Here is a 13,869-nt window from a genome sequence, read left to right on the forward strand (position 1 = left end):
CAGACCAGGGCTCAAGTCCGTGTCCCCTGCATTAGCAGTCACCAGGGAAGCCCTCTCCTTTTTTTAATTACATTTTTTATCTTAATAATATTAAATTTTTTAAAATTTAATAGCTTTATTTTATTTAATTTATTTATTTTTCTTTCTTTCTTTCTTTTTTTTTCCTCCATTTTCTTCTGAGCCATGTGCCTGAGAAGGTCTTGGTGCTCCGGCTGGGTGTCAGGCCTGAGCCTCTAAGGTGGGAGAGCTGAGTTCAGGACATTGGTCCACCAGAGACCTCCAATCGGCAAGAGGTCTCCCAGAGATCTCCGTCTCAACGCTAAGACCTAGCTCCACTCAACGACCAACAAGCTCCAGTGCTGGACACCCCATGCCAAACAACTAGCAAGACAGAAACACAACCCCACCATTAGCAGAGAGGCTGCCTAAAATCATAATAAGTTCACAGACACCCCAAAACACACCACTGGATGTGGTTCTGCCCACCAGAAAGACAAGATCCAGCCTCATCCACCAGAACACAGGCACCAGTCACCTCCACCAGGAAGCCTACACAGCACTGAACCAACCTTACCCACTTGGGGCAGACACCAGAAACAACAAGAACTGTGAACCTGCAGCCTGTGAAAAGTAGACTGGAAATGCAGTAAGTTAAGCAAAATGAGGAGACAGAGAAGTACGCAGCAGATGAAGGAGCAAGGTAAAAACCCACCGGACCAAACAAATGAAGAGGAAATAGGCAGTCTACCTGAAAAAGAATTCAGAGTAGTGATAGTAAAGATGATCCAAAATCTTGGAAATAGAATGGAGAAAATACAAGAAACATTTAACAAGGAGGACCTAGAAGAATTAAAGAGCAAACAAACAATGATGAACAACTCAATAAAAGAAATTAAAAATTCTCTAGAAGGAATCAATAGCAGAATAACTGAGGTAGAAGAACAGATAAGTGACCTGGAAGATAAAATAGTGGAAATAACTACCACAGAGCAGAATAAAGAAAAAAGAATGAAAAGAATTGCGGACAGTCTCAGAGACCTCTGGGACAACATTAAATGCACCAACATTCGAATTATAAGGGTCCCAGAAGAAGAAGAGAAAAAGAAAGGGACTGAGAAAATATCTGAAGAGATTATCGTTGAAAACTTCCCTAATATGGGAAAGGAAATAGTCAATCAAGTCCAGGAAGCACAGAGAGTCCCATACAGGATAAATCCAAGGAGAAACATGGCAAGACACATACTAATCAAACTATCAAAAATTAAATACAAAGAAAAAATATTAAAAGCAGCAAGGGAAAAGCAACAAATAACATACAAAGGAATCCCCATAAGGTTAACAGCTGATCTTTCAACAGAAACTCTGCAAGCCAGAGGGGAGTGACAGGACATATTTAAAGTCATGAAAGGGAAAAACCTACAACCAAGATTACTCTACCCAGCAACGATCTCATTCAGATTTGACAGAGAAATTAAAAGCTTTACAGACAAGCAAAAGCTAAGAGAATTCAGCACTACCAAACCAGCTCTACAACAAATGCTAAAAGAACTTCTCTAAGTAGGAAACACAAGAGAAGAAAAGGACCTACAAAAACAAACCCAAACTATTAAGGGAATGGTAATAGAAACATACATATGGATAATTACCTTAAATGAAAATGGATTAAATGCTTCAACCAAAAGACATAGACTGGCTGAATGGATACAAAAACAAGACTCATATATATGCTGTCTACAAGAGAAACACTTCAGTCCTAGGGACACATGCAGACTGAAAGTGAGGGGATGGAAAAAGATATTCCATGCAAATGGAAATGAAAAGAAAGCTGGAGTAGCAAGTCTCATATCAGAAAAAACAGACTTTAAAATAAAGACTGTTACAAGAGACAAAGAAGGACACTACACAGTGATCAAGGGATCAATCCAAGAAGAAGATATAACAATTATAAATATATATGCACCCAAAATAGGAGCACTTCAATACATAAGGCAAATGCTAACAGCCATAAAAGGGGAAATTAACACAATCATAGTAGGGGACTTTAACACCCCGCTTTCACCAATGGACAGATCATCCAAAATGAAAAAAATAAGGAAACACAAGCTTTAAATGACGCATTAAACAAGGTGGACTTAATTGATATTTATAGGACATTCCATCCGAAAACAACAGAATACACTTGCATCTCAAGTGCTCATGGAACATCCTCCAGGATAGATCATATCTTGGGTCACAAATCAAGCCTTGGTAAATTTAAGAAAACTGAAATCGTATCTAGTATCTTTTCCAACCACAGTGCTATGAGACTAGATATTAATTAGAGAAAAATACTAAAAAATACAAACACATGGAGGCTAAACCATACACTACTAACTAACCAAGAGATCACTGAAGAAATCAAAGAGGAAATCAAAAAATACCTAGAAAAAAATGACAATGAAAACACGACGACCCAAAACCTATGGGATGCAGCAAAAGCAGTTCTAAGAGGGAAGTTTATAGCAATACAATCCTACCTCAAGAAACAAGAAGAATCTCAAATAAACAACCTAACCTTACACCTAAAGCAATTAGAGAAAGAAGAAGAACAACAACAAAAAAACCCCAAAGTTAGCAGAAGGAAAGAAATCATAAAAAATCAGATCAGAAATAAGTGAAAAAGAAATGAAGGAAACAATAGCAAAGATCAATAAAACTAAGAGCTGGTTCTTTGAGAAGATAAACAAAATTGATGAAGCATTAGCCAGACTCATCAAGAAAAAAAGGGAAAAGACCCAAATCAATAGAATTAGAAATGAAAAAAGAGAAGTCACAACTGACACTGCAGAAACACAAAGGGTCATGAGATATTAGTACAACCAACTCTATGCCAACAAAATGGACAACCTGGAAGAAATGGACAAATTCTTCGAAAAGCACAACATTCCGAGACTGAACCAGGAAGAAATAGAAAATATAAAACGATCAGTCACAAGCAGTGAAATTGAAACTGTGATTAAAAATCTTCCAACAAACCAAAGCCCAGGACCAGATAGCTTCACAGGTGAATTCTATCAAACATTTAGAGACGAACTAACACCTATCCTTCTCAAACTCTTCCAAAATATAGCAGAGGGAGGAACATTCCCAAACTCATTTGATGAGGCCACCATCACCCTGATACCAAAACCAGACAAAGACGTCACAAAAAAAAAATAGAACTACAGGCCAGTATCACTGATAAACATAAGTGCAAAAATCCTCAACAAAATACTAGCAAATAGAATCCAACAGCACATTAAAAGGATCATACACCATGATCAAGTGGGGTTTATCCTAGGAATGCAAGGATTCTTCAATATATGCAAATCAATCAATATGATAACACTGTATTAACAAACTGAAGAATAAAAACCATATGATCATCTCAATACATGCAGAATAAGCTTTCAACAAAATCCAACACCCATTTATGATAAAAACCCTCCAGAAAGTAGGCATAGAGGGAACTTACCTCAACATAATAAAGGCCATATATGACAAACCCACAGCCAACATCTTTCTCAGTGGTGAAAAACTGAAACCGTTTCCGCTAAGATTGGAAACAAGACAAGCTTGCCCACTCTCACCACTATTATTCAACATATTTTTGGAAGTTTTAGCCACAGCAATCAGAGAAGAAAAAGAAATAAAAGGAATCCAAATTGGAAAGAAGAAGTAAAACTGTCACTGTTTGCAGATGACATCATACTGTACATAGAGAATCCAAAAGATGCTACCAGAAAAGTATTAGGGCTAATCAATGAAGTTGGTAAAGTCACAGGATACGAAATTAATGCACAGAAATCTCTTGCATTCCTATACACTAATGATGAAAAATCTGAAAGAGAAATTAAGGAAACACTCCCATTTACCATTTCAACAGAAAGAATAAAATACCTAGGAATAAAACTACCTAAGGAGACAAAAGACCTCTATGCAGAAAACTGTATGACACTGATGAAAATTAAAGATGATACAGATGGAGAGATATACCATCTTCTTGGATTGGAAGAATCAATATTGTGAAAATGACTCTACTACCCAAAACAATCTACAGATTCAGTGCAATCCCTATCAAACTACCAATGGCATTTTTCACAGAACTAGAACAAAAAATTTCACAATTTGTGTGGAAGCACAAAAGAAACCCAATAGCCAAAGCAATCTTGAGAAAGAAAACCGGAGCTGGAGGAATCAGGCTCCCTGATTTCAGACTATACTACAAAGCTACAGTAATCAAGACAGTATGGTATTGGCACAAAAACAGAAATGTAGGTCAGTGGAACAGGATAGAAAGCCCAGAGATAAACCCATGCACATATGATCAGCTTATTTTTGATAAAGGAGGCAAGAATATACAGTGGAGAAAAGACATCCTCTTCAATAAATGGAGCTGGGAAAACTGGACAGCTACATGTAAAAGAATGAAATTAGAACACTCCCTAACACCATACACAAAAATAAACTCAAAATGGATTAAAGACCTACATGGAAGGCCAGACACTATCAAACTCTTAGAGGAAAACATAGGCAGAACACTCTGACATAAATCACAGCAAGATCCTTTTTGATCCACCTCCTAGAGAAAGGGAAATAAAACCAAAAATAAACAAATGGGACCTAATGAAACTTAAAAACTTTTGCACAGCAAAGGAAACCATAAACAAAACAAAAAGACAACCCTCAGAATGGGAGAAGATATTTGCAAACGAAGCAACTGACAAAGGATTAATCTGCAAAATATACAAGCAGCTCATGCAGCTCAATATCAGACAAACAATCCAGTTAAAAAATGGGCAGAAGACCTAAATAGACATTTCACCAAGGAAGACATACAAATGGCCAACAAATACATGAAAGGATGCTCAACATCATTAATCATTAGAGAAATGCAAATGAAAACTACAATGAGGTATCACTTCACACCAGTCAGAATGGCCATCATCAAAAATCTACCAATAGTAAGTGCTGGAGAGGGTGTAGAGAAAAGAGAACCCTCTTGCACCGTTAGTGGGAATGCATATTGATGCAGCCACTATGGAGAACAGTATGGAGGTTCCTTAAAAAACTAAAAATAGAACTACCATATGACCCACCAATCCCACTACTGGGCATATACCCTGAGAAAACCATAATTCAAAAAGAGTCATGTACCACAATGTTCATTGCAGCACTATTTACAATAGCCAGGACATGGAAGCAACCTACATGTCCATCAACAGATGAATGGATAAAGAAGATGTGGCATATATATACAAGGTAATATTACTCAGCCATAAAAAGAAACAAAATTGAGTTATTTGTAGCAAGGTGGATGGACCTAGGGTCTGTCATACAGAGTGAAGTAAGTCAGAAAGAGAAAAACAAATACCATATGCTAACACATATATATGGAGTCTAAAAAAAAAAAAGTTCTGAAGCACCTAGGGGCAGGACAGGAATAAAGACACAGATGTAAAGAATGGACTTGAGGACAAGGGGAGGTGGAAGGCTAAGCTGGGACGAAGTGAGAGAGTGGCATGGACATATATACACTACCAAATGTAAAATAGATAGCTAGTGGGAAGAAGCCGCATAGCACAGGGAGATCAGCTCAGTGCCTTGTGATCACCTAGATAGGGAGGGTGGGAGGGAGACTCAAGAGGGAGCGTATATGGGGATATATGTATACCTATAGCTGATTCACTTTGTTACACTGTAGAAACTAACACAACATCGTAAAGCAATTATACTCCAATAAAGATGTTAAAGAAAAAAAGAATAAGAAACTGATATTATAGTCCATGATCAGTTTACTGCACACAATTTCCTACTTTTCATTCCTAATTTAACAATTCAAATATACAATAGTCTATATAATATCAATGTCGATTTAACAGTTGCCAACGCCAAAAAATTCGGAGCATATTTTTCAATCCCCCCAAACTTACATCTGTTTCCACAGCCCTCTGTGTGCTGTATCGTAGGCACTTTTTTCCTACAGGGTTAGATCTCTAAGGCTTGCACTAGGGACCAGCTGTCATTTCTCTGGAAGTTTTGATTATTCAGTCCTTTGCATCTAAGCAATCAATGTATAATCTATTTCAAAATAAAAGCCCCTTTAGCTTTTTAAAATGTGCATATTTTTTATAATCACCTACCTTAAATCTCACACTCTGGCATCATGAATGCATTTTTATTTATAAAGGAAAATGTGAATGGTAAAGGCATCAGCCTACAATATCTAAAGAAATATAACTTTTAGACTGAAAAAGTGAGGCTGTATGAAGCCTGGAAACAGCATTGGAAAGGGGGTTGGGAGACTAGGGTCTAATCTGCCTCCATTTTTCACAGTTGGCCCTGACTGGCCCTTCAGGCCTCCTCTCTGGACCCACCAATTCACTTTCCCTTTTCCATACTTCCCTGGTGTAATACTCAACTCTCTGGCCTTTTATGACCATTCCACAAATTTGCAAAATGTTCTGCTCTTGCACATGCTGTTCCTTCTACTTGGAATACCCTTCACCATCTTCTTGGTCTGGAAAATTCCTGATCATCCTTCACAACTAAGTTTAACTGCCACTTCCACAGTTAACTCTTCCCTAACAACCAGCAATCTTTTCCCCCATCTTAGCTACAGTTACCCTCCCCCTGCCCCTAAAAACCCAAACAGACAAACCTGGCCTGGTTGCAGAAGGAAACTAATACTCTAAGGTACTTTTGTTCACTTATTCAAATATTTTATTGAATGCCTATTGTTCTAGATGCTTGGACAAACATTCCTTCATAGGGCTTTTAGCTAATGGAGATAAACAGACAATGAATCAAATAAGTACATTTTACATAGTATATTTAAAGTGATAAGTGCTTATGGAGAAAACAGAGTGGGAAGGGCAATAGAAAGTGTGTGTGGGGGGTGTGAGTTTTGGGCAGGGGGCTACAAATTGTTTACAGATTGAAAGTGGGTAATCAGGGAGACTTCAGTGAGGAGAGGACACGGGAGCAAAGACTTGAAGGAGCGAGCAATGGGGATATCTGATGGAGAGAGCTCCAGGTAGAGGGAACAGCCAGTGCAAAGGCCCTGAGGCAGGAGCTTGCCAGTAATATTTGAGGAACAGCAAGGAAGCCCATGTGCATGGAACAGAGTGAGCAGAAAGAACAGACTAGATCAGAAAGGTAATAGGGTAGAGATGGGGGCCAAGATTTTATGGGGTCCTGGAGGCCATTGTGAGGACTCTGGCTTTTACTAGGAGTGTGATAGGAAGTTTTTGGGTGATTTGATTGGAAAACTGACTTGATCTGAGTCACAATTTTAAAGCTTCCTCTGATTTATGGAATATGGACTGTTGGAGGACAAGGCAATAATCCAGACAAGAGAAGATTGTGGCTTGGACCAAGTTTGCACCAGGGGAGATGGTGAGAAGTGGTCAAATTCTGGATATATGCTGAGGGTAGAGTCAGTAGGATTTCATGATGGAGTAAACGAGAGAAAGAAATAAGCCAAAGATGACTCCAAGGTTTTTGGCCTGAGCAACTGGAAAGATGAAGATACTAATGAATTGCAATGATGAAGGTTGTGGAAGGAACAGATATGGAAGTGAAGATAAGAAATTTGGTTTTGGACATGTTCAGTTTGAGATGATAATTAGCCTTTAAAGGAGAAATGTCAGGTTGTCAGCTGGATTAGTGAGTCTGGAGTTTGGGAGAGACATCTGCTGTAGATAAAAATTTTGGAGTTATCAACATACAATTGATATGTAAAGCCATGACACTGAATGAGATCATGAAGGGAGTGGTTGTAGAAAGAAGACACAAGAGGTCCAAGCCTGAGCCCCAGGGTACTCCAGTGTAAAGTGATTAAGCATACGGGTCTGTTATAGCATGTTCACATTTTATTGTAATTGTTTACGCTTGTCTTAGACTGTCATTACACTGTGATCTCCTTCATGGAAAAGACTGAATTTTACTCATTTTTTAAAACAGTTTCATCTGAGGTATAATTTACGTACCATAATACTCACTTATTTTAAGTATGCAATTCAGTGATTTTTAGTGTTTACTCACTTTTATATCTTCAGTAACAGGTAAGCAATTAATAGATGTTTTTAGAATGAATGTCTATTTTAAAGTAAATTACTAAATAAATGGAAGTATGTGATCTTAGATGTCTGGATTTCACTTCTTTGTGTATAAAATGAGGGCACTGACTAGAGGATTTTTAATTCACTTTCAGCTTTGAAATTTAAATGTTCCATATGTTTGTTTTAGAGTCAAGGAATAAATCTCAGTGAGCTGCTCAGGTTTCCCCATTACTAGCTTTTATAATGGCATAAAGACCCAAAATGTTTTAGAAAATTTCTTAGCCCAATGAGAAATTGGTTTTGATTCAGTTGCATTAGATTATAACTTTTAAGATGTGGTTTAAAACTGAATATCTCACCACATGTCAGGAATGGTAGAGCAGAAACTTGGGATCTAGTATTTTTTATTTTATAATATATACAGATTTATACATACATTTATATGTATTTATATACAGGGCTCCTATATTTTAACATTAGAGTTAAATTAACATTTACTCTAAGTAGATTGATAAATTAAGGATTGTAATCCCTGGGGCAGTCACTAAAGAAATAATACCAAGAGATATAGCTAAAACGTCAATACAGGAATTGAAATGCTATAAATAGTTGTCTAACATAAAAGAAGGTAGGAAAGAAAGAACGGGGGAAAAACTGGTTGAGACAAATAGAAAGCAAATAGCAGAATGGTAGACCAAAATCCAATGAGATCAACAATTATGTTAAATTTAAATTGATTAAGCACTCTGATAAAAAAGCAGAGATTGGGGTCTTCCCTGGTGGCACAGTGGTTAAGAATCTGCCTGCCAATGTAGGGGATACGGGTTTGAGCCCTGGTCCAGGAAGATCCCACATGCCGCGGAGCAACTAAGCCCATGCATGACAGCTAATGAGCCTGAGCTCTAGAGCCCGCAAGCTACAACTACTGAGCTCGCGTGCCACATCTACTGAAGCCTGCGCGCCTAGAGCCCATGCTCCACAACAAGAGAAGCCACCGCAATGAGAAGCCACGCACCGCAACAAAGAGTAGCCCCCGCTCGCCACAACTAGAGAAAGCCTGCTGACAGCAACAAAGACCCAACACAGCCAAAAATAAATAAATAAATGAATTTATAAAGGGGGGAAAAAGCAGAGATTGTTAGACTGTCAGACTGAATTTAAAAAGCAAGACCCAATTATTTGCTGTCTGTAAGAGAGACACTTTAAATACAGAAACATAACTAGAATAAAAGTATCAAAAAATGTATATCTGGCAAACCATAAACATAAGACAGCTAGTGTGGCTATATTAATAAAATAACAGAATTCAAGAAAAGTTTTATAAGAGGCAGAGAGGGACATTTCATAATGATATTATGCATTGCTGTGGTATATAATAATTATATATGTAGAACTTCAAAATACATGGAGCAAAAACTGATAGAACTGAAGAGAGAAATAGACAAATACATAAACATAGTTATAGATTTTTAAGTACTTTTCTAGTTATGAATAGAACAAACAACCAAAAAAATCAGTAAGTCTATAGAAGATTTGAAAAACATTATCAGCACTATAACTTAGCTGACATTTATAGAATAATGCACCCAACAGCTTCAAACTATACATTCTTTTCAAGTACATAAGGAATGTTCACCAAGACAGATCATATCCTGGGCCATGAAAGAAGTCTCAATAAATATCAAAAGACTGAAATCTTACAGAGTGTATTCTCTGATCACAATGGACTTTAATGAGAAATAATAACAAGATAAATAGAAAAGCACCAAATATTCTGAAATTAAACAGCACATGTCTGAATAACCCATGAATTGAAGAAATCACAAGGGAAAGAAAATATTTTGAACTGAATGATAATGAAAACTCAACATATCAAAATTTGTTTGCTAAGCGGTACTTAGTGTGAAAAAAAAGGTCTAAAATCAATGATTAAAGTTTTGACCTTACAAAAATTTTAAAATAGTGTACACCTTAAATTTACACAATATGTCAATTATCTCAATAAAGCTGGGGAAAAAGAAATTAGAAAAATAAGAGCAAATTAAACTCACAGCGAGCAGTAAGAAAAAAAGAAGAAAGATAAGAGCAGAAATCAGTGAAACAGGGACCTCCCTGATGGTCCAGTGGCTAAGACTCCGCACTCCGAATGCAGCGGGCCCGGGTTCAGTCCCTGGTCAGGGAACTAGATCCCACATGCCACAACTAAAAAAAGATCTTGCATGCCACAACTAAGACCCAACACAACCAAATAAGTAAATAAAAACAAAAGAAATCAATGAAACAAAAAGACAAAAACAGAATATTAAAGAAACCAAAAGTTGGTTCTTTGAAAAGATCAATGAAAAAAAGGGAAAGTACAAATTAACAACATTAGGAATAAAAGAGGGAACACAACTATAGAGCCTACAGACATTAAAGGATATTAAGGAGATACCATAAACAAGTTATGTCTATGACAACTTAGATGAAATAGACAACTTCCTTGAAAGACACAATTTGTCAAACTGACATACCAAGAAATAGAAAACCCAAATAATCTTATACCTACTAATGAAATTGAATTAGTAATTTAAAATCTTGCCTCAAAGAAGACTCCAGGCTCAGATGGCTTCACTGATGAATTTTATCAGGCACCTAAGGAAGAAATGATACAAATTTTCAAAAACTTTCAGGAAAGACAGAAGGAAGGAATGATTTCCTACTCATTTTATGAGGTCAGTACTAACTGGACACCAAAACCAAGCATAGACAAAGGAAAACTACAGACCTATATTCCTCATGCACATTGATGCAAAAATCCTTAACAAAATTTTGGCAAATCAAATTCAAGAAAAAAAGGATAATACATCATGAGCAAGGGGCTGGGGGGGGGGCGGTGAGGTGCCTAGGAATGCAAGTTTGGTTAACATCAATCAATGTAACTCAACATATCAAGAGTAAAGTTTTTCATGATAAAATCTCTCAATAAACTTGGAGTAAAAGATAACTCTCTCAACTTAATAAAGGACATCTTCAAAACAGAACAAAACAGGGCTTCCCTGGTGGCGCAGTGGTTGAGTCCACCTGCCGATGCGGGGGACACGGGTTCGTGCCCCGGTCCGGGAAGATCCCACATGCCGCGGGGCAGCTGGGCCCGTGAGCCATGGCTACTGAGCCTGCGCGTCCGGAGCCTGTGCTCCGCATCGGGAGAGGCCACAACAGTGAGAGGCCCGCTTACCGAAAACAAACAAACAAAAAACCAGAACAAAACAAAACAAAGCAATCTTAGGCTAAGATCATCCTTAATGTTGAAAGACTGAATGTTTTCTCCCTAACATTGAGAGTACAACATGCTTGTCCATTCTCAGCATTTCTATTGAACATTGTATTGGAGATCCTGGCAGGACAGTGGGGATAGAAGGAAAGAAAGAAACAAGGCATTCATATTGAAAATGAAGGACTAAATTTGGCTTTATGCACAAATGAAATGACTGTATTCATAGAAAACCCTTGGAGAACCAAGAAAAAGCTACTCGAACTCATGAGTACTTAAGAGATATGGTTAATATACTAATGTCAATTGTATTTCTATACAATGAAATGAACAATTAGAAAAGTAAATTAAAATTCTGTTTTATCACATAAAAATTATAATATATACTTAGGCTGTCATCCAGGCTTTATTGTTCCATTTATAGAGCACAGGCAGAGTCAATTTAGCATAATTCTTAAGGGTTCTAAGATTTTCAAAATAGTAAATGAGTGACGGCTTCAACTTAAAGTCACCAGCTGCATTAGCCTCTAATGAGAAAGTCAGCCTGTCCTTTGAAGCAGGGGTCCCCAACCCCCAGGCCGAGGACTGGTACCGGTCCGTGGCCTGTTAGGAACCGTGCCACACAGCAGAAGGTGAGCAGTGGGTGAGCGAGTGAAGCTTCATTTGCTGCTCCTCTGGCCAGGGTTCGAACTTGGGCCCCCTGTATTGGGAGGGCAGAGTCTTAACCACTGCGCCATCAGGGAAGTCCCCATTTACTTATTCTTAAGGCAAATATTAATTCAGTGCCACAGCTACTGAAGCCCGCGCGCCTAGAGCCCGTGCTCCACAAGAAGAGAAGCCACCGCCATGACAGGCCTGCGCACCGCAACAAAGAGTAGCCCCCGCTCACCACAACTAGAGAAAGCCCTCGCGAAGCAACGAAGACCCAATGCAGCCAAAGATAAATAAATAAACTTATTTAAAAAAACAACAACTTTCCCGGGACTTCCCTAGTGGCGCAGTGAATAAAGCTCTGTGCTTCCAATGCAGGGGGCCCGGGTTCGATCCCTGGTCCGGGAACTAGATCCCACATTCATGCCGCGACTAAGAGTTTGCATGCCACAACTAAGGAGCTTGTGTGCTGCAACTAAGGAGCTGGCGAGCCCCGGCTAAGGAGCCCGCCTGCCACAACTAAGACCCCACACAACCAAATAATAAATAACTAAATTTTTTTTTAAAGAAAAAGAACTTTCCCTTTGCATTCACGACCTGGCTAACTGTTGGGGCAAGAGGCACAACTTTTGCCCTATCTCAGCTTTCGACATGCCTTCCTTGCTAAGATTAATCATTTATAGCTTCTGATTTAAAGTGAGAGACATGTAACTCTTCCTTTCACTTGAACACTTAGAGGCCACTGTAGGTCATTAATTGGTCTAATTTCAAAAATGTTGTGTCTCAAGGAATACAGAGGCCTTGAGAAAAGGGGCGGGGGACTGACCCATCACAGGAGCAATCAGAACACACACATTTATCAATTGTTCGTCATCTTACATGGGTGCAGTTCATGGTGCCCCCAAACAATTACAGTAGTAACATCAAAGGATCACAGATAACCACACGAATATAATAATAATGAAAAAATTTGAAATACTGTGAAAATTACCAAAATATGACACAGATACATGAAGTGAGCAAATGCTGTTCGAAAAATGGTGCTGAGAGACTTGCTTGGTGCAGGGTTGCCACAAACCCTCAATTTGTAAAAAGCGCAAAATCTGAGAAGTGCTGCAAAGTGAAGCATAAAACGAGGTCTGCCTGTAGATAATTCAGTAAACCCAGGTCATGTGTACCAGCTGATCTTCAAGGTCCCTGCCAGCACTACATTCTTAATCTCGTCTGCATCCAGGCCCATGGAAGAGTAAAGGAGATGAGTTTGTTAGTGGTGTTTTCATTGACTTCCTAAAAATTAGCATAATTGTCATGAAGTATTTTTGTCAGAGAGGAAGGGAATAATTATCTAGCATAATTTTTTTTTGCCAGAGAAAATTATGAATTAATAGTAAAATAGGCCATAAAACTGAAGAAAGCGTATTTACTGCAGCGGCAGGAGGCCTGTAATTTTGGTAGGAAATGCTGAGTAAAGGGTGTGGTATGCAGCAGAAGGAAGTGAAAGTAAAGAAGAAGAAATGCGACATCCAACAAAATGAGGCTCTTATCACCATTCAAATTACTGATACAAATTAGGTAACTGTAAAAGTTAGATCCATTTATTTCCTAGTAAGGTATTGTCATAGGTATTATGAGTTATTTATAACAAATGAATAGATTCCCAAAATGCAATAAATAAGGGCATTTCCCTAGGCGCTTCTCTGTTGGAACACATTGCCTGTTTCACAACAACCCCATGAGGTAGGTAGAGTGCTAATCCTTATCCTCCACACTTTACAGATGGGGAAACTGACAACAAAACACAAGGCATTCTGAATTTGGAAGCACGGTTGGCCTCATGGCTATGGATAAGGGATCGTGGGCCTGTAATACCCAACTTGCTCAGTT

General features: G+C 38.3%; 1 long non-coding RNA gene across 2 annotated transcripts in view; it reads right to left on the bottom strand.

Annotated features, from left to right (window-relative positions):
• LOC138842407 (uncharacterized) overlaps positions 1–13,869 on the bottom strand; it is an 88,536-nt gene that overhangs the window by 40,585 nt on the left and 34,082 nt on the right. For both annotated transcript variants that reach the window (XR_011376888.1, XR_011376887.1), the window contains exon 2: positions 10,663–10,715. This is a non-coding gene — a long non-coding RNA (uncharacterized lncRNA). The remainder of the gene's footprint in view (positions 1–10,662; positions 10,716–13,869) is intronic.

Source organism: Globicephala melas, chromosome 18 (assembly GCF_963455315.2).
Source record: "Globicephala melas chromosome 18, mGloMel1.2, whole genome shotgun sequence".
Taxonomy (NCBI): Eukaryota; Metazoa; Chordata; class Mammalia; order Artiodactyla; family Delphinidae; genus Globicephala; species Globicephala melas.